We start from the raw sequence: 22326 nt of genomic DNA, 5'->3' as shown, positions 1-22326 counted from the left end.
CAGACTAGCATTGCCCATTTTAGGTGGTGCAGTGAAGGGTATATGTCACATTAGGTTCTTTTTGTCGATACTTTGCCACTGCTCTACACAAACACACACACACTATCATTGGCCACCTAGACAGCTCTCTCCCTTTGCCAGTGGTAGGGCTGGCCCCGGTGTTATTTTCACAGGAAAGCCCTGTCTTCTTCCTTTGCTAGCAGTCCATACACCAGGGCTGCTCTCTGACAATGTTTTCATGCATGCTCAGCCATTTTGTGGAGAGTATAAGGCTGAGTGAAGAAAAAGGAGGCGCATGGCAGCATCCCAGAGAGACACTTCCATGCATCTCTAACAAGTTCCACATCAGCTACCAGTGATGTGAAACTGTGGCTACCACATGATCCTGTGCACCAATAATGCTCCCACCTTAGCTATGCATGGAAGGTACCAATCTACTTGCAGCAACAGGGAAAATGCCACATACCCTCTGCTCTGTCCATTCCTTCTCCTGGCATCCTAATGGTATGAGCAAAATAGGACAGAGTAGAAGCAGCCAGTAATCAAGTCAACCCTTTTGCCAATAGGAAATACCATGGCCAAGGAGGGACAGAAGGACTGCCATTCCAAGCACAACTTCTGTAAGACAGGCTATAATGTGACCTTGGTGATGGTTCAGAAACTTCAGTTCATGAAGATTACAGCTGCCTGAGTGATGGTGCAGCTGGGGTGATTTGATCATGAAACATCTATACTGCCCAAGTCGCACTGGTTATTGGTATGTTTCCAAGCTCAATTTAAAATGTTGGTTTTGCTGCTAAAAGCCTTAAGCAGTTTGAGACCAAATTAGTTGAACAGCCGTCTCCTCCCATATCTGCCCACCTGTGAGATTAGTTGAAGGGTGACCACAGATGAGGGAGACGTCTCTGCAGTGGCCCCACACCTCTGGGATGAGTTGCCAATGGACTCCACCATGAAGCAATATTGCAGGCTTCTAAGGAGACCTTGAGAACATTATTTTCACTCTCCTAATACAATTGCTGCTGTTTTCTCTATTGCAGGTTTTGCTGGTGGTTTTACTGTGATTTTTATTTCTGTTTTTATGACTCTTTATCATATCAAGAGAGCTTTGGTCATTGACAGGTAGAGACATGAATAAATAACACATCAGTTTTATGTCTTTTATTGCTGTATACATCCAAGGGATTGCTTCAGCCCTGACAGGCAGCCAAGGAAAGGTTTGAACTAATTAACTAACAACCCAGCTAATTCCACAATTCCTCAGGGTAGCAGAGAAACTCACAGGCTCCCCAAAAGAAAGGTCTGCTGCAGAGATAGTCTTCTGACACAGACGATGATCGGAGAACACTCAGGATGATGGCTTGGATCCAGGATCTGCCTTCCATTGATGAAAAGGCTCCTCCTAGGGAAGGTGTCTCCATCTGACATCCAGTGATCCCCCACACTTTCTGCACCACAGCTCACCCATTCAACAGAGTCCTCTGACCCTCTATGTAGTATTTTCAGGAGGCTGGAGGGCTGGGCATAGGAAGAAGAGAATAGGATGGATATCATAAGCTGTTCTTTTCCCCCTGCACCTCTCCTTTACCTTTCCAAGCCAATAAAGACAAAAGTTTTCTTTCTGCAAAGACTTCACTGCAGTAAAGTGACCATCCAAACTGGCTTTGTGATACAGCAGGAGTACTGCAGAGGTTGTCCACAAAATACAACCCTTCTGTTAATAAGTTAGCTAATGAGAAAAAGTGACTCTCAAATTAAGAAGTTAATTGCAAACTGATTGTCTTTCCTCTCTTCCCAATCAGAATTTGCTCCAGCCTCAGGGAGGTTTCCACTGTTGTGGACCAGACCGTAGGGACACCAAACATCAAACACCACCAGTTCGCTTGATTTGGCATTCAACTTATCGCATTACATCGCACTGCCCCCAGGCCCCACTTGTTCAACAGTGTATCCCCCAAATCAGAGGTGGCCTGGTTCTCACCAGCCACCTGGCTTATCTCAGAGCTTTTCAGCCTTGACATTATATTTCAGCAAGAACTGTGATTCTTCCTTTTCTTACAGTTCAGATTCAGAGTCTGAGCTAACCACTGCTGTATTTTGGGAGAAGTGGGCCCAGTCCCCATTTCTCCCAGTAAACCTGCTCCTGCCACCCCAGATGCACATGCCTAAATCTATATCCAGGAGTGATATTGGTATGTACGTAATGGAACAAGATTTTTTGCCCAGTGGAGGAGCAGGGGCCAAAAGGAACAGAAACCAGAGCAGGAAGTTCACAGAGCAGCAGGAGGAGCTGAGTGATCATTCAGTAGGGAAGAACAAAGCAACAGAAAGCAAGAGACATGGGTTTGAGATCCACCCTGGCAAGATGGAGAGGACTGACCTGAGGGTAAAACTTCGTGAGAGCCCTGCCAGCAACAATAAGTATGGGTGGGAGATACTTATTTATATGGTTTTATTCTTGTCCTTCTGGGAACAATTGACGGCAAAAGAAGAAGGGGACAGCAGAGGATGAGGTGGCTAGATGGAGCCACTGAAGCAGTTGGTGTGAGCTTGAGTGGACTCTGGGGGATGGTGGAGGACAGGAAGGCCTGGAGGAATGTTGTCCATGGGATTGCGATGGGTCGGACACAACTTTGCAACTAACAACAACATTCTTGTCCTGTCCTTCACAAAACTCCTACAATTTTAAAAACCACCAACAATTTTAAAAACCACCAAAACAAAAATAAAAAACACTGCTTATAATAAAAGTAGCAGAATGGAAGGATCTTTCTCTCAGAGTATAAAACCCAAAATCAGTTTATCTCAGCCAGTGGTTCCCAAAGTTGGGTTTCCAGATGTTGTTGGTTTTCAGCTCCCATCATATCTAGCCAGCATGGCTAATGACAAGGGATGATGGGAACTGTAGCCCAGCAAAAACTGAGGACTAAAGGTTGGGTATAACTCCATTTCTTTGCCTTTAAGGAACTTAGTTCTTAGATGTGTCTTCTTGCTGAAAGATATACAAAGTCTTCTTCATGTGACGGCAAAGAGAAATTTATTTGTTGTTTTTTATTCAGGGCAATCTCAAATTTCACAAATATTAATGCAATGCTGGAGTTCACTGCACATTCCTGTTGCTTGACTTGAGCTCGCTGACTGTTCTCTCTTCAAGTCTTCCAGTAATTAAAAAGAAAATGAGGAAACAAATATACATGAAAGTATAAATACTCTCACCAGGGAATCAGAGCTTCAATCACACAGATTTCTCAGTTCAAACATCAGCTTGGGACTAGGATACAAAAAATACTCCTACTGAAGCAACTTCCTCATCCAAACAAGCCAAACTGGCAGGAAAGTTTCTGGTTTGGAACTGAGTTTTTAAGTATCTGCAACATAGAACAAACTTAACATTTCTGAAGGAAATTATGAAAATAAACATATCCATAAAATTCATATAATAAACACCAATAATGGTAAGAAAATAGTAAACATTCACAAAACAAACCAACACTGACAAAAGTTCCAACATAACTGCAGCTAAAACACAGAACAGTCTTCAAAACAGAATCAGGACAAGACCAAACCAAGCAGGTAAGTCTTCAGGGCCTGCCTGAAAGACAGGAATGATGGGACCTGATGGTAAAGCACTCCAAAGGTGTGGGGCCACTGGAGGGAAGATCTTCTCTTGCCTACTTGTCCTCCTATCTGTCCTCATAGGTCACCAAGTTAGAAAGACCTCTGCTGCTGATCATAATATACAGGAAGGCTGACATATCATATTACTTCTGCATTTCATTACCTGTGACCTTGTGTTAACACAAGTTCAGTAGATGGAACTTCTAGAGTTTATTCAGGCAGGGCAGGTTGGTCTCTCTTTTCCACCACTTGCATAAAAGCCAGTGATCACTTGCCCACCCCTGAAAATATTGCTCAGGGAAGTCAAGGATATTTCAGAGTCTGCTCTACTTCCCAGACAGGAAGCATTCCATCTTCCTCGGACAGAAGCATTCAGGGAATACGAGGGCCATCTATGGGTGTTCTTCATTCAAATGGCTTAGGAGAGGACAACCCTCTCTCTAAGTGACAGACTGCATGCCTCATATCACATGTATGAGCTGTTCAGTTCAATCCCTGGAAGATCACAGGTCATGAAGGCTGAGGAAAGCCTCTACTAACCATGGAGACCAAAGCCAGGAGATGGAGCTAGATAAAAGGGATGCAACCCAGTTCCTCCAGATGCTTGGACTCCAGCTCTAATATCTCCAACAATTGTTGCCTAACCTGATACTGACAATCCAAATGTCTGCTCAGGGTATGGCACCATGAGATGTACTTCTCTCACAGAGAGACTTCACAGTCCAGTCCCTCTTCTTGCTCCTGTTGACCCTTCTGTCAGGGTCACAACTTTTGAAACAACCACACGCATAGGATGCTCCCAGATGACAGCTCCTCACCATGATAGTCAAAGGGCAGCATGCCATGATTCCAGTTTCCCCTCCTTTCTGTAGTAAGGAAAAGTTGGAAGAAGTAGTGGAGAAACAGGAGAAGGTTACAAACGGAAGAGTATACTGAGTAGAATGCTTGCAAAAATTCAGCGTTTGAGGCAAAGGCACTGCCAAATAAAAGCCTCATCCACAGACAGCCATAGTGGGCACTTTAAATTTCTCCCCATGTGAAATAATGGAACAGCTCTGTCTAAATGAGTAGCTCTGTCTTTAAGGAAGAACTTCCTGTTTCGTTTAAGCTGGTAGAATATGAACCATGGGCCAAAGGAGCCATTGCTTTAAAGCTGTAGCTAGCAGCTCTGATAGAGTGGCTGAAGAGGTGCTAGTCTGGATCACAACCCTTGCATAAGGACTGGGGGGCTGTAATCCTTTCTTGCCTGCTTTGGGCCGATTCTGGAGCCCTGCCCCTGTAATCCCCATTAAAAAAAGTAGTGTTCCATTTGCTTTTGCCCCACACTAGCGTCCTAATTCACATCACATCTGGCACCTGCTCCAGAGTAAAATTCAAAATATTATGATTAAGTATATTTCTATGCTGCCTACTAGCTAACAATCAAAGCTAGCTATGACTTCAAAGGATATGATTCTGGGAGTGTGTGTAACCAGCAGTGAGCAGCAGGCTTCTTATGTGGTGCAGCTTGTTCCCCAGGCTTACGCAAAGCGTTACTTTAATCCCAGATAAAGATAGCTTGGAACCTCAAGACTCTTCTAGTTTGGCACCTTTACTTCATATCCACTTACAAAGAGCTCTTCTTATATGGAGGCTGGTCATATCAATGAACTTTTTCAGCACATTTGTCACTCCTATCCACTCAAAGATAGTGTGAAGAAAATAGCTCCAAATGAGGAACATACCTCCAGAAACTGTGAGGAAAAGCTTACACTGTCCTCCATGTGAGTAAGGAAGAATGGAGCTGAAGCGCTTTTAGGTTTCCTTAATCTATGTAAGGGCACAATCTGCCCATAAGCTTCCAAACTTACTGCAGGCATCCTAAGCACGGCAGGAGGGATGTGAAGGCAAAGGTTGCCTCTGTACTCATCCTGTCATGCAAAACACTCAGGGCTGTCTAGTGCTTGACCCCAGAGCAGGCAGGCAGGAGAGCAAGACAAGACACTGGAAGAGCCAGTCTCTTCCTCTCCCCGGCTCCAAAACCCCATCCCTGAGGTTGCTCTTGTGCTGGAATCAAGGATGCCTAAACTTGCCAAAATTCCCTGAAATTCTCCGAAAAGCCTCCCGAAATGTCAGACTTTGGCTCAGCTTCCTCCCATTCATGTTTGCAACTCTTTACTCATTTTTCCGAAGTTCATACTTTTCCCCCTCTTTACTAAAAACATGTACATGAAAAAATTTAAAGGATGTGTTTTTTTAATACACATATAGCAATTACAAAAGCAAATTCAGAAATTTGTGAATTCTTTTAGGGAACATAGGTTTCTGTTTGCATTTGAGAATGAAAATGGGGCACTTTCAAGTGACGTGCAAATGGAAACAGAATTCTCATGCAGAATTTTTCCTGTAATATTAGTTGCTGTAACGACCAGTCAAGAATCTTACAATCTAAACAGTATATAAACATCCACGGCCAAGCGCCTGTACTTCCTTGTTCTGCCCAGGATTATCTATTCCCGCCATAGACTGATGCTACTTAACTTTTACAGCTATGAGCAGCAGGGGGATAAACAACACAACAGTGATCTTCAAACACATTCTATCACTATGGGAGCTTAGAGATGCAGCTATGAGAAAAAGAGCTTTACAAAGTGGTTTGAATTGTTTATCAGCTGTAAACATTCACAGTCCTTCAAACAGCAGAATTAGTTTTCTGTGTTATTTCACAGCAGGCAGTGCAGGCAATATCTGGGAGAAAACACGGTTTCATTCAAAATTGTATGAAACAACTTTTCTCATTTGAAATCATGTGATATCTCTTGAGACTTCCTATCGTTGAACATGAGCAAGAGGGAGCAAAGACGGTTTTATTTCCTGAGAACATGTTTTCAGTCAGAAGCAAGCTGGGTTACCCCACCAGCTCTTCCACCATGTTGCAAAACATGCTGATGAATTGGAGGCGCCCCTCTGTTTCCGTCTCACTGTCTTTGCCAACACACTGTCTTGCCAGGAGCAGCCCGCCGATAGTAAAGGCTCCCAGTACTGACCCAAGGCTCAGTCAGGTTGCCAAGTCTTGGGGTACTCCTAGGCAAGAAAACTGCTAGAGCTCCCCATCAAAAAAGCATTCACGGATTTTCCATCTTTTCTTCCTCAACCTTTTTTTTCTGGTAGGTAACAGGATGGATAAAAGAATGAGAAAACACTGGAAATTACAAATTGATGACCATGATGCCTGGTCCTCCTGAACAATTTTATGAAATGGATCTGGATGATTTCACAAAAGCTTTGTCTGAAAGTCTCAGTGAGGTTTGTCCCTGCTCGTATCACTGAAGAGACAGCAGATGGCACAACAGGCCACACTGATTTGTGTTGGTTACAAGGTGATGTTGAACCTCTTCCAGTTTGAGAGCTGGATTCAATTTTGGAGATGCTCTTGGGGGCTGCAAGGGGGCAAAGTACCCTACATGCCTGCGGATTCTATCTTCTACTATTACCTCCTGTACAGAAGCCTTAGAAGAAGCTTAGTTACTTACCTGCTGAGAGTTTCCCACAGGCAGCTCATTGGCCAGTGCATGAAGAGAGGGCTGGCCTGGACAGACCCCAGATCTGCTTCACCATGGCCCTTCCTGTGTTCTTAGAGACATTCAGACTGCGGGAGGAACCACACAAAAGCAGAGAACCCAACAAATGTAGGGGGCAGGGAAAGGGGTGTGGCCAGAGGAAGGGGCGTGGCCATGCACAGAGTCCTGGGGGGGGTGTTGCAATCCCAGGAGGGCTGGCTTTGTCCACAGGACTGAGATTCTGTACCTCCTTCTGCAAGCTGTCTTCTAGGGACGCTTATGCATCATGGCTGCTCTTGGTAAGTTCCAAAACCACACAATGTTTCCTAGAACATTTGATAACCATAGATAGCTCCAATATTGCATGCCTGGGAGACAGTAGCTTTGATCATACTAGCAAAAGATCAAAGCACAACTCAAAGTAAAGTACCCTATGATTTAGGTCAGCTACCTTTGGAAGATCGGATGTTTCCCTGGTGATTGTTTAACTACAAGAACATTTGCTGATATCAACATTTTTAGCCTTCTTTGGCAAATATTTCTTGAAAGAGAGTCAGAGAAGTTTAAATAATCACACTTTGGGGTCTAATTTCATGTCAGTGCATGTCAGCAGGTGCCATTACAATAAAATGGAAAGAGCTGTCAGCACAAGCAGAAGATTAAAGCTGCAAATCAACAATGGTAAAGAGAAAATGAAGGGTTTTCTTCACAAATTGGGCTATTTATTTATTGTTTTTAACTGTTCTATTTTGAGTGACTCCTTTCCCCTGAAGTAAGAAATCCTCAAATTATTAGTCCTTTGAATTCCCACTAGTAGTCTGTAGCACTATCTGGAATATTTCAATATGCAAATGAAGGCACTTCAGGCAATAGTTTTGAAAACTGCAGAACTACCATTAACTAGCAAACAGATTTATTGTCCTGTTTTTTCCAATCCTAGTAACATACATCCCATAATTCACACAGAGTGAGATTAAAAACCGATTTTAATTTCTTCAGTTAATTCCAAACGGCTTGGGACCTGGATACCTGAAGGAACGCCTTCTTCCATATTTGCCCTCCCACTCCCTGAGATCGGCAGCAGAGGCCCTCCTCCAGGAACCCTCCGTGAAAGACATTAGGAGGCAAAGTACCCGGAGGAGGGCCTTCTCTGCGGTGGCACCCCATCTATGGAATGCGCTCCCCAGAGAGGTCCGCCTGGCGCCTTCGTTATATTTTTCGGTGCCAGGCCAAGACCTTTTTATTTCAGCAATATTTTAATAAGTTTTAATATCATGCCTTATATGTTTTTATTGCAGCCAGTGTGGGTTATCTATGTTATTTTTTATTGTATTATCTATGTGAGCCGTCCTGAGGCTTTCATGACAGGACAGCGTATAAATGCTTTAAATAAATAAATAAGTTACTGACAACTTGTGGGGAAGGAAAATGCAGCATCCTCCATTAATTAGTAGTTTGGAAATTTGTGGGGGATTCACCCACTCCTTGCATACATCAGTTATAGCTCCCCTTTCATAACCTGGCTGGGAATTAGCTTCACTGAGCCAGAACCATTCCTGAACAAAGAGGTCCCTGAAGCACAAGGAAGGCTTAGCAGCAGGGCTCCTGCTTCCCAGATCTCGGTCAGTGATGCTAGGGCAGGGCTGGGCAACCCAGTATCCTCCTGATATGTTGGGCATCTCCCATAATGCCACTCTCACAGTCTCCAGACCATCACCATGGCCGTGCAGCTGGGGCTCATGGTATCGTAGTCTAAGGCAGTCCTTTGAATAGCTTTGCAGATGGTGATGTGCTTTAATGCAAAGAGATTTCACTACACCATCTGGTGGGCAGGTGTGACCTAAGCCTTGGCTGAGGGCCTGAAACACCAAATGGTAGTATCAAAGACAGGAAAACTGGCTCCACTTACTTCATCACCAAAGCATTCATTTGTTTGTTTGTTAGTTAGAGAGAGAGAGATGTCAAAGTGCGAAGAGTCTGCAGGCAAGTCCATGAATATAAGGCTTCTGCATGCAACTGAGTGCTTAATTTCACCTGGGAGGTAGCCCAAGAGGGCAAATTAAGTAGATCGCCCTCTGCTGGGAACCTGAGATATATGGAAGATTTTTGACTAGAATCCAAATCAGAATCAAAGTCTCTTTGTCTTCCCCCGCACCCCCTTTCCTGTTATTTTGAGTATTCTGCAGCTTAGTATAATGCTGGGATTCAAACCAGCCTCTATCCCATCTCTTTCTGCAACATTTCCATTAATGATATTGAGGGACAGTTGCTAAGCCTCGCAGACTGCAAAAGAACAATGTTACAGAGGTACTGAAAACCATCCAAAGCCTGACCTTTAAGACTCAAGTGTGAACTATACCACATAACTGGCAGGGATGTGAGGACTCCAGTTTGTGGCGGGAAATCCATAGAATTTCCTTGGCTCGGTTCGTCCCTCCAGACTGCAGTGAGTCTGACCTGGTGCTGAGCATTCTTGTGGGCCCCTACCAGTAATTGAGCCTGTGTGGATACCGCACAAACAGTGTCCCTCTTCCCTGCATGGGACTTGTGGCCTTTGTTTGTGCACTGCGTGTGTGGAAGAAGGTTCCAAGTTGTGCAAGAAGCATTTGTGGACTTCCTCTCAGCTCAACACTCAGCTCCTAAGGTAAGGGCCAGGCATGAGAAGAAGCCCAAGGAGCTGGATCCCAAAAGGTTAGTTGCACCATAATGACTGGTGTAAGCCACTCTCTACCAGCCACTGCCCCTTTCAAAGTGGGGACAATGAACTTCATTTGCTTGCAAATCTGAATTAGCAGGACAATTTTTTAAATGACTCATATCACAAACCTGAAAATGTTAGAACTCTTCTCTTTACAGCTACCCAGTTCTGGTTAAATTAATAACTTGTGTTTCTCCACTGATTTCGTTGGACAGCTCTCATGACCATCTCTGAGGACATTTAAAAATAGCTTCTCAGTGTGAACCAGGAAGCGATGTATTCAGACAATGTGCAGTTCTCAATGTGTTTTTTTTCATTCTGTAGGTCTCCTCCTCCATCTTCTTTTGTTCGCTGCTCTGAGGAGAGGAAAGAAGACACATACAAAGCAACGCTCAAGAGAAGAAGAAACACAGACACAGAAATGCCTATTTCCAATCTTCCCCTTCCCATGTAGTTCTTGCCTTCTCCCTTGGGCTGGGTTTTTCTAAGGCTGCCTCAGCCATACCCTCTCTTGGGTTGGCAGTTTCCATTCTCTTCCACTGTGTTTCTTCTCCAGCAGACTCAAAGTTCTGTGGCTCTCTCTCTCTCTCTAGCTATCTGCTTAATCCTCATTAGGCTGTTGTCCCTTTCCTGGGACTAAACCCCACTGAATTCATTGGCCACTCTGGAATAGACATGAATGGAATTGCCCTGTTAATGAGCTATCATTTAACGGGAAGGGTGTCAGGGAAGCTGGCAGGCAGGGAAGAGGGACATCGATGGAGACTGGTTAAGCCAGTTCAAAGGAAGGGGCCTTGAGCAGCAGTCGGGGAGGTTGGGTGGTAGCATTCCTGAAAGGGGGAAGGATTTGTGGAGGGTCCTAAAAAGTGTGTGTGGCTTTCTGCATGCTTCCAGTGAGGCAGGGAAGGGAGGGACATGCATGCATGCATGCAGTATGGATACCTGAGTACACATGTATGTGAGTGTGAATAGAGTGTGAATAGTTTAGGGCTTTATATAGTAAATAAGATACTGGTCAGGATGGTTATATATTACTTCCAGCATTGAAGGCAGGATCCTTCTCACCACCAGTGGCCAGAAGCCACAAAGGGGAGGCCGCTGCTGCTTGCGACTTCCCACTGGGCCACCTCAATGGCCACTCTGCGAATCCGGAGGGCAACCTGCCCTTCTCTGATCCAGCACAGCTTTTGTGTTCTCAGTCGTGGAGCCAAGTTCAAACTGAGCTGAGCATAATGGATCCATCACTGTACTAGGCTGGCAATATCTCATATTTAGAACCCAGCTTGTGATACACCTGTCACAAAGCTGAGCTACCACTGAACTATGCTATGAATTGGATTTATAACATTTTGGTTAATGCTTTGCCTACACAACGTTGTGGCTGGGGAAATGAAACATCTATAAATCAAAATATAAACATTTTGCATGTTTCCTCATTTAAGCATGAGTGAGCTGACATATTCTGGAACAATTGTAATCAACATGGTGATCAGTTCCATTCATGATCTATTTATTTAAAACAAAACCATTCTTTGCAAGGCTTTGTAGTTCTAATTCAGTACAAAGGAAACCTTGAGATCAAGGATGTTGACATAAAAATTATATGATAGCTCAAAGGAAGTGAAGAATGATGTAATTGTTTCAGGAATGTCAAGATCACAGAGATTAGGTAAAATAGAAATGACAGTACCCACAAACTGATGTATACACCTAAAGTTTTGTCCAGTTCATGAATGGCCTTCAAAATATGACAACCCTGCCCCCTAGAGCAATGGTGGGCAGAAAGTAGATCTCCAGATGTTTTGAGCTTCCACTCCTAACATTTCTAACCATGGACCATGATGGCAGACGTCCAAAGCATCTAAGATCTACTTTCTGCCTAGCTTGCTCTGCATATGAGGAATGTGTAGCCTTCCCTTCAGATGTTTTGGCCTAAAGCAGCCATCGATGCTCACCACTGGCCATGCTTGCTAGGGCTGAGGAGAAATGCAGGCCAAAACTGCTGGAGGGCCACTAGTTGTTTACCCTGCGATAGCAAGGGGGGAAGAGCTGTTAGGGAAAACAGAACTGACTCCTAGAATCTTTACAGGAATGAATGGGAGGAAAAGGAACTTTTCATACCACGTCCACCACCCACATTGCTAATGCCTATGACTGCCCTCTTTGCGTCTGCTACTTCATGTATTCTGCCCCCAGCATATATGAACATAGCAACCATGTTGCAGAAGCTCTATTAGGTCCAACCTCATGATCCCACAGTGGATAACCAGCTGCCATGGGGAAGCCCAAAAGGAACAGGTCAGCGTAATCACACCTTCCTGCTCATATTCCCTCACACCACACTTTTGTCACAGTAACTCCCTGAGGATAAAGATCTAATTGCTTTGCTCCGAAGGGGCACTTACATCTGAAGGAGCGCTTACATCCATATATGCCCACCCACCCCTTGAGATCTGCGGGAGAGGCCCTTCTCCGGGAACCCTCTGTGAAAGAAATCAGGAGGGTGGGTACTCGGAGGAGGGCTTTCTCTGCGGTGGCACCTAATCTATGGAATGCGCTCCCCAGAGAGGTCCGCCTGGCGCCGTCGTTATTTGTTTTTCGGCGCCAGGCGAAGACCTTTTTATTTAAGCGCCATTTTAATTGTTAATATTATTGGATTTTATCTGGCCAGGGCGACTTATTTTATATTGTTATTTTTATGTTTTAACTTTATGTCTGCACTTTACAAACATTTTAATTTAAGGTTATAACTTAATGTTTGTATTTTAGCTTAATGTATGTGAATTTTAACTTAATGTTGTAAGCCGCCCCGAGGCTTTGGCGAATGGGGCGGCATAAAAATGTCTAAATAAATAAATAAATAAATAAATAAATAAATAAATAAATCCCAAGATATGCATTTCACCTTACAGCTTCTCTTAGAATAGGGGTGGGAAAATCTATGGCCTTGCAGAAGTTGCTGGACTCCAGCTCCTATTGCCCTTACAATTGTCTAGGGCCATGCATTATGACAGCTGTAGTCTAAAACAGACTTACCTAACCTGGAGGCCTTCAGGGGCATTTGGACTGCAGCTCCCAGAATTCCCATCCAGCAGGGCCATTGACTGGGAATTCTGAGTGCTGCAGTCCAAACATGTCTGGAAGGCTCAAGGTTGGGAAAGCCTGGTATAAAAACATCCTGAGATCATCAGGCTTCCTCCTCCTGTCCTAGCAGACTGAGTGATTGTATGCAAAATCACAGGTGAGACTGGGTGACAGATGGTTTCCTGTGGGAATGTGTCACGGGCAGATGGAATTATGGACTAGTCACATTGTTGTTGTTGTTAGTCGTGTATTTGTGTTGGACCCATCGCGACCCCATGAACAACATTCCTCCAGGCCTTCCTGTCCTGCACCATCCCCCACTCAAGCTCACGCCAACTGCTTCAGTGACTCCATCCAGCCACCTCATCCTCTGCCATCCCCTTCTTCTTTTGCCATCTATTGTTCCCAGCATTAGGCTCTTCTCCAGGGAGTCCTTCCTGCTCATTAGGTGGCCAAAGTATTTGAGTTTCATCTTCAGGATCTGGCCTTCTAAAGAGCAGTCAGGGCTGATCTCCTCTAGGACTGACTGGTTTGATCACCTTGCAGTCCAAGGGACTCGCAGGAGTCTTCTCCAGCACCACAATTCAAAGGCCCCGATTCTTTGGCGCTCAGCCTTCCTTATGGTCCAACTTTCACAGCCATACATTGCAACTGGGAAAACCATGGCCTTGACTATACACACTTTTGTTGGCAGGGTGATATCTCTGCTTTTTTAGTCACATTATTCCACCCCAAATAAATGCAACCCACAAGGAGATGTCTCCTAGCTTTTGTGCTGACTATAGGAAGAGGAACTGCTAAGTTAACTTGGGGCCTATGCATTTGAAATGAGGACATCTGTGGTCTTTTTCACCATAATTCCAACCATCTTAAATTATTTCTAGGCTGTCTTTAAGGAGAGTCCTCTCAAGATGGTGATAACCATCTTTGCTTTCAGGTCATGGAATGACCTTTCCAGTAATTCTGTCACAGATACTCTGCTGTTGTTGTTTTTTCATAAAGGATACCAGTTCTACTCCTTTTGAAAGGCCAATCGCAATTGAAGTGACATTTCTGGTTTGGTAGTGCTGTTGCTATAGAAAATATATACTAATTATTGAGAAGAGTCATTTATAGGGTGGTTTTTGGGTGCAGCCTACTGATATGAACAAGGGTGGTGAAGATGATCTCCACTCCCCCCATTCTGCATATTTGTTGAATGGCCAGTTTCAGCGAAATAGCAGTGGTATTTCCAGGGTGGAGGGAGGGAGGCTGGAGCAGCTTTGGTACCTCAGATCCTGGCTTCTCCTGTTTTCTCCCCTCCCTGCCCCCTTTAATCCCTCTCCGGGGTTCCTCTCCCAACCTTGGAGAGGAGCCACCTCAGTTGCATTGGCTCAGAAGGTAAGGGGATCAGAACGCCAGTTCCCAGCTCCCACAAGGGCCAATCCGCTGCTCCCTAGTAGCTCACTGCTCTTCGCTGGTTTTAGCACCTGCGCAAACAATTCATATCTATGATGCCTTATTGATCCATGTCATCTTGTCTCCTAACTATGCTGTAATGTAGACTGCTCTGCACATGCACTATACTGCTGACCTGTAACCTACATAAGCCGGCCATTTCCTTTGTGCTCTTGCTCCAACTGCTTTGAGGCAACCCCACTGACCCACCTGTTCCCACTGATTGGGGTTTCCTTATAGTGCTCTGCATGGATTAAGCCTGCAACTGATTAGCTGCTAAAGGCTTTGGTAACCTAGCTAGTGTCTTGATTCTTCCAGAACAATAAGCTTTCTTTTCACAAGTAAAGCATGGAGCAGGGTTATCATTCCTTGGCAATCACAAAGAACCTCTTGTCCATGGCTGGGCCTTGAGACACCCAGTTACTATTGATACCCGATATCCAGGAGAATGCCCAAACTGCATTCTTGACCTTGCCTAGGTCTGTTTGCAAAATTTCATTCAGAGCAGTCTGTTTCCTGCCCACAGTACCTCCATTTTGTCTGGATTGAGTTCCAGCTTGTTGGCCCTCAGCCATTCCAAAACTGCCTCTAGGCAACAATTCACAGTCTCTTTGGGATGAGTAGATGGAGACAAAAGGTAGATCTGAGTAGGATACACATACTGATGACACCTCAGCTGAACCCTTTGGACAAGCTCCCCCAGTAGTTTCATATATATATTAAAAGGCTAGGGGACAAGAAAGAACCTTGCAATACCCCATATTCCAATAGCCATGGGGTAGAGAAATAAATCCCAAGCATCACCTTCCTGGACTGATCCTCCAGGAAGGGGTGAAGCCACCATAATACCTTGCCTCCCAAGTTCAACCCAAATAGAATAAAACAAATATCTTTATGAACTGTCTATCACACCTATTCTCCTACAGAGAACCCATGGTGGTTTATGGAGTCTTCCTCTCCATTTTATCCTCATAACAATCAGGTTAGGCTGACAGTCCATGCCTGGCCCAAAGTCACCCAGTGAGCTTCATGGCTGAGTAAGGACTAGAATGTGGATCTCCTGGGTCCCAGGTCAACACGCTAATCAGCATGCCACACCAAGACATCCAGAAGAACCAACACTCTTACATTCTTTTCATCTATTCCTTAGCTTGTGTCATCCTCCAAGGCTGTTTCTATCCTGAAGAATTTTTAAAATTATGTTCAAGAAGCAGAGCAGCTTATTTTTGTTAGAAGTTGCTTTGAGCCTTATTAAGAACAAATATTTTAGAAGGATAAATTAACTTTAAACATTTTCCTGAAAACCTCCAAAGGGTACATTTTAAGGAAGCTTCAGGCAAACAATTAGCTGCTTTCCCCCCTGAAATCACCTTGTCTTTAAGGCAAAGGTGAAATGAAACATTGCGTCAGTGGTCTTATTTCTAGGTTCTAGGTTTGCTGTTTGAAACCTTCTGTAAAGACATTAAAGGTTTCAGAAAGCCCAAAATGAAGACTGAATGTAGCATACTTAGTAAATCAGTTTACTTGTTTACTCTGGTAGTAGAACATAGCAGGATTCCATAGGGAGCATGTAGTTGCAACCCTTAAGTTTGATTAGAAGAAAATACCTACAATTCTACTTCTCAATATACCTTAGAGAGATCTTGACAGACACCCATTAAGCCAGTTTTCATCTGCTCAATACCTGAGTCATAAAGATGAAATTGATTTTTAAAAAATCATTAGCATGTCTTGTGATTCTTAAGTAGTTTTGGGAAGTACTGTTAAGGAGTTTCTGCTCATGCTGATTCATACTTGTTTGTTTTACGGTGAAGAATTCCTTCCTAAGTTCCATTCGCCAAAAGGTCGCATTCCATTTTCACTGATCAAGCGCAAATGGACAGGCAGCTCATCAGCATCTCATCTTGCAACAGGCTCATCATCTGAGTTCCTCACCAAGAAGATGAGGAGATTATATATTTGTTCTGGTAACTCTCTTTGACAGCTTTCCATTCCAGTCCAAAAGCTCCAGTCTAAGTGAAAAAGACAGGAATGTACCAAGCTATCAGGTGCCTCATACGCCATCTTCAGGTATTCTTAATTTAGGCACTAACATTCACAGGACTTTTTTGTAATGCAAGAAAGCAAGTTCCTAATAAAAAATAGAAAAGTATAGATTTAGATTAATTGCCCATCACCAGTTCTCCTTAAAGGTGTTTTCCTGATTTTTTTTTTTTTTTTTTTTTTTTTTGCAGGATGGACAGCTGTTGTCTGTTGGGCTGATGTACAACGACAGAGCTCCGGAGATGTGCCCAACCCCACATGTGCCAGACCAACACAAAGCAATCTCAGTAAATGGAAGACATCCAAGAGAAAACTTTCATTGTGTTCGCTGCTACTGCCAGGCTATTTTTGTTAATGAGTCATATATGAGAAAATATCCTATTATTCATCAAGTACAGCTACCTAGTGCAAATCTACTTGACAGCTCTGCGATCCTCTATCTTTAAGTGGAATACATAATTTGTCATCTCCAATGGAAAGCTCCAGGACCATTCAATCTATTTGTATCCACAAAGTGTCTTTCATAAGTCGGTGCAAGTTCAAGGATTTTATTGCAGCTTGCAGTTTTGAGCAAACTGACCTGATTTGCACTTACGAGACTAATATGGTGATGAAAATGTAACTTTTCTATAGTTTTTGCTCTCCACTGAATTTTGCAATAAAGTTCTTGCCTCAAATAAAAATAGAAAATACCAAAATGTATACAGGAGAAGCATATATTGAGATAAATCTGTAAGAAGGGCACATTTGGAGTAGAGGAATACACAGGTTTCTGTGAAGATGTTTTTCTCTTTAAAGTGCAGATGGGTGTGAAAAGAGGGCTGATTTCGGAATGAATCACAATGAAAGTGACATGAACTAGGAACAGACTTGCCCCTCCCACCCAGTCTAAGGTAGATCTGGAGCTTTTTCCCCAGCTAAAAAAAGCTATTGATCTTGAAATGATGTGCCTGCCCTGAACTTGGCTATATGGGAAGTCACTCTGCTTTTTTTTTTTTTTAATAATACACATTGCCATGGCAATTGGCATCTAATCCCCACTGTCCAAACACATCTGCAATTTCATCCTACACACAGGTTTCCCTGTTCATTTCTGAAAGCTCACACAACTGTTGAAGAAACGCCCAGTATGCTGAGCTGGAATGCTGCAGAGGGAAAAGGGCCGAGACTCTCTCCCACCACCCCCACCCCAGGACACCTGCTCTGCTTGCTTTCCACACATCTCAGTTTCACATGAAAAGAAAGTCTGGGAAAGCGCTGCCTTGGTCCATTATTCAGATAGGGGAGGAGGCAGGCATAAAATTACGCAGAGCAAAGCGAGTCTAGGCTGATGACTTAAAAAAAACCCCAGAATTATCTGACAATTGTTACTAATGAGAACAACTTAGCTATTACCTGTTTCAATTATTCTGTGTCTGCCTACAAGTAAATTAACATGGGAAATTCGAGGCATGTCAAACCACAAATTACAGTCTGCAAATACTTGTTAAAAGTGGGGCACCAGAAAACATATTTCACTTATAAAAGCCGGATCTCCTAGTCCTTACCAGTGAAATAGACCTGTATGATTTTGAATTCACCACACCAGATTTCAAGAGGTAAATCATTTAGCTAAATATATGCCAGGGAGAAGTGTTCATTTGTGCAGGGCATTTCTTGCCTAGAAGATCATGCAAATGTATCATTCTCTCACCTGCAAAATGAAGTGATTCAACTGAGATGTAAAACTAGACTTGAATATATCCTCCTGGACTGGCATTTATTTGGTGACAGGGACTAACTGCACTTAATACAACATGCCATGTCTAAAGAAAGCACCCTTTCCCAGCTTGGTGCCCTCCAGATCTGTTGGACTATAATTCCCAGCACTCTGAGATAGGCCATGCTGGTTGGGACTGATGGAAGTTGATATCCAAAATAGCATGAGGGCATCATATGGAGAAGGCTACACTGATGAATCAGAGATATGGGAAGCATTGCCTTTGTGTCTAAGAGCCAAACTAGTCCAACATCTATCAGATGGACTACTCTTGTATAGTTGATTTCCATGGCATAGTTTGGAACTATGCCATGGAAGAGAAAGGACTTAACTCTTTTTCCACCAAAGCAGTCCTAATCAGAATCTTGCCCTGCTACGTGCAATCAAACTATTTCCCATTAACATCAGCTTTTTAAAAATCAGTTCTGCAAAGGTAAAACTAAGTGACCAATGTCAACACATTTGGCTTTAATATGAGGAACACACTATAAACCCTAGAGAAGAGGATTTCAAGGAGAATCCATGGTTGATTGATTTGCCTGCTAAAGTTCATCTCCCTTAAGCCATACAGAAATAAATGGTTGTATGCATTTCTTGCAATATTCAATAGGAATAATTTACTTGCATTATAAATCTCTGCCACTAGAGCACTAGATTTGTTTCATATGCAGGCAAAAAGCTGGAAAAATGTGTGACTCGCTTGTATGTCAGGCAAGCTCTTCTTCATCACACGCCTGAGTGCTTTCATTACACTTGCAATTAAGTTTGTACCTCAGAAAACATGAAATCTCTCTGGTGAGTGAAGCAGTAGGCAGCTCAATTACAATGCCCTCCCCAGATTTGGAGGGCCTTCTTTACTGAAAAGAAATCACATTCCCAAGAATGCAATGGCCTTTCATCCAAAAGAGAATTTTCCAGGATGGAGGTATGACGTGCTTGGGAGCAGACAGCGGGAGAGGGAGAGGGAGAGAGAGAGAGAGAGAGAGAAACTGAGTCAAGCACAGGCTGACAAATGAACTTGATGTATGAAATGACATTAAAAATACAGCAGGCACAGATTAAACGGGCATGCTTGCCATTTCTGTGCAGCCTACAAAGTAGTTAAATTCAGTAGTTGGTGATTCTGCAAACACATCTATTTTCATTTAGGAACGGAAAGGGAACTGTCATGATGGTGCCTTGGAATTACATTTACCACTTACATGCTCTCACATATTCTGCCAACAGCTTGTGCACAAGAAGTGGAAAAAGCCATTTTGTTTTCACAAAAGTTTTTTCCCCATTATCTCTGTGTTGATAACATGTTCCTTATGCACATGCATCTGCAAGAAGCCCTTAAATCTAGCCTACACATGACCAAGGAAGTATATCATTTTCATTTAGAGCTACTCTGTGTTTTGAAAGAGTTCAGCTCCACAGAAATTCAGAACATTTTGCTTTTCTGACTGAGGTATGCTGGGCGTTGTAGGACTTTCTCCCATGCATAGGATTGCACCCTTAATCTCGGATAATCACCAGATCATCCTATAAAATGAAGTCTGGGACATTTGGCCAATTTAACTCTCAACACAAGAGGGGGAAACTCTGAAACTTACACCTGTTCCTATTGCTACACAAAGGAATTCAACCAATGTTTTGAATGGGGACATGACATTTCATGAGCAAAGCAGCATGTTAAGCCTGGGGTGATATCAAGTGCTTTGAAAGTTGCATTGTTAGGTTCAAACCATGTGGCAGCTAAGATCAGGATGTCTCTGCTTCCAGTGTCCCCTACACCATGAACTCTCACGCTGGTGTTACGCAAATCTTACCAAACTATATTGCAAGGGTTCTGCAGCATGTAAGGATTACAACTGAACAGTAATATGAACCGCCTTCCTAGTGAAAGCCACTACATTTGTTCAAGAGAAATATTACAACTCCATGCAAAGGTTAAATATTATTATTACTTTTTATGAAATATCTATGCTCATTTCCCATGCCTTTTTCAAAATTAAAACACTATGTCTCACTTTTTCTAAGACAAGCTGACTACATTTGACCAACTGAAATTTCTTAGCAGTAATTCATTTTTGCTCCAGCTGTGACAAATGAGGCTGCCCAGACAATCATTTACATATTCATTGGTATTGTTGTGCCAATCTGGCACTTCTTTTACCAGCAGCGCACCAAAGCAAATACCAGCTTGGCTGAAAATGCAAATATAGCTCCCAAAATGACCATTTCCAGTTCTGATGGATAATAATTACAGCTGGCCTCCCCAGTGTAATAATGGGAGGCCATTTTGCCGGTATCCTACAAGAGCTCTACCTCCAATCTAAAACTGATCATGCATTTTTATCAGTTAAGGAAGCAATCTCATGTTGCTTTAGGCAGAAAAAATATTCTGAGACTGTAAGACTATTTTCTGTGTAAGCATACATTGTTTTAAGATATTTCTCTGGAAGTCACTCAATTATAATTGCTTCATACTTCTTCAAAGAACACCATGTCCAGAGTCAAACAAAGAGCATGGCAGACTGGGTGGTTCTACCTAATGAGCCAACGTGTTTCTAATTGAATGCATGCACATTGTAACAGTGACTCAGGGTAGATGTTCAATAGTGAATGAGTTTTCACAGCTTTCTTGCACAGTTGCCATCACAGCACAAAGAGATCAGGCGTTTCCTTGCAAAGCCATTGCAGGGTTTGGCCATTTCCAAATTAACAAGGAAGAAAATGGTGCATTTTTTCCCATACATCTACAGAAATATTCACTAATGCAGAGCAGCCTTGCATTAAGTAGGTTAGAGGAACATGGTAATTTCCAATAAGAAATGGCAAAATCCATAGTTCTATGGAAGAATGAGCACGTTGTACTGGAATTGTGTCACTCACTGGACACACATCGTATTCTGTTTCGCTTAAGCCCCTCAGTGGTTATAAATTGGCAGTGTGCCATTTCAGTTAATGGAGAAAGAGTCAGCTTAGATCTATTCAGCCACTACCATTAGTACAGCCTTTTGAAGAAGAAGAAAAAACTCCCCCTAAAGGCGATGTTCTTTCTTTGTTCTTGAAAGACATGGGATTTATATAAGATCACAGGAAGTAGTTTTAAATGATTAGCTGAGAATTTTTTTAAAAATAATTTAGTTTACTGAATCCTATTTGTTATTTTGTGCCCAGTTTTGCAGATGTCTTTATACTGATGCGAACAACTTTGAACATAATTCCTCTTGGCAGACGAACACTTGAACATCAGAGAAGGGGTCAGCATGATGGTGATGCCACAGATGGGGCCAGTGGGCATCTCCCACTTCCCCTACATAGACAGCAAAACCACATAATGGGAGCTTCTGAGAGGATCGTTTGGACAGGAACCAGCACATGGCTGACCATTTGTTAGCTCTGAGCATGGCTCCTCAGAGGGAAAATGTGGTTTTATTTGGTGCCCCACTCACAATGCAATCCTACATGGGTTCACTCAGAAAAAGTGATTTCAGTGTGGCTTGTTCCCAGGATCATAGAATCACAGAACAGAAGAGCTGGAAGTTGCCTGTATAGCCATTGGATCCAACCCCCTGATCAGTGCAGGACTTCAGGTTAAGGCATCCCTGACAGATGGCTGTCCACCTGCCTCTCAGGTATGAGAGCCCATGATCTCCTTAGGCAATTGGTTCCATTGCTGCGCTGCTCTAACTCAGAAAGTTTTTCCTGGAATGTGGTTTCTGTAACTTAAGTCCATCATTTTTTTTTCTTGCACTCTGGATGACTGAGAAGAGATCCTGAATGATCCCGAGAAGAGATCAGTGGGACAGCCTTTAAGTATTTGAAAAGTGTTATCATGTACTTCTGCCCTTGATCTTCTCTTCTCCAAGCTGAACATATCCAATTATTTCCATCTCTCCTCATAAGGCTTTGTTTCCAGACTCCTGCTCATCCTCATCTCTCTCCTCTTAAGCCCCTCCAGTTTGCCTACATCCTTCCTGATACAGCTCGGATGTTAGCCTGGAAGTATTTGTCATTCCTAAAGGAAACAGAGCAGCTTACAAAAAGAGGGGAGCAACTCATTTCTGAATTGGGCCTGTTCAGAGCTCTATAATGGTTTTCACATATTGCAAGCATGTCATATACCAACAGCGAGTTAGAATGATCTCATCAAGAAGAGC

This window comes from Varanus komodoensis, unplaced genomic scaffold (genome assembly GCF_004798865.1).
Source record: "Varanus komodoensis strain SLA01 unplaced genomic scaffold, ASM479886v1 scaffold32, whole genome shotgun sequence".
Classification (NCBI taxonomy): domain Eukaryota; kingdom Metazoa; phylum Chordata; class Lepidosauria; order Squamata; family Varanidae; genus Varanus; species Varanus komodoensis.
Note: the sequence above shows the minus strand (reverse complement) of the source record.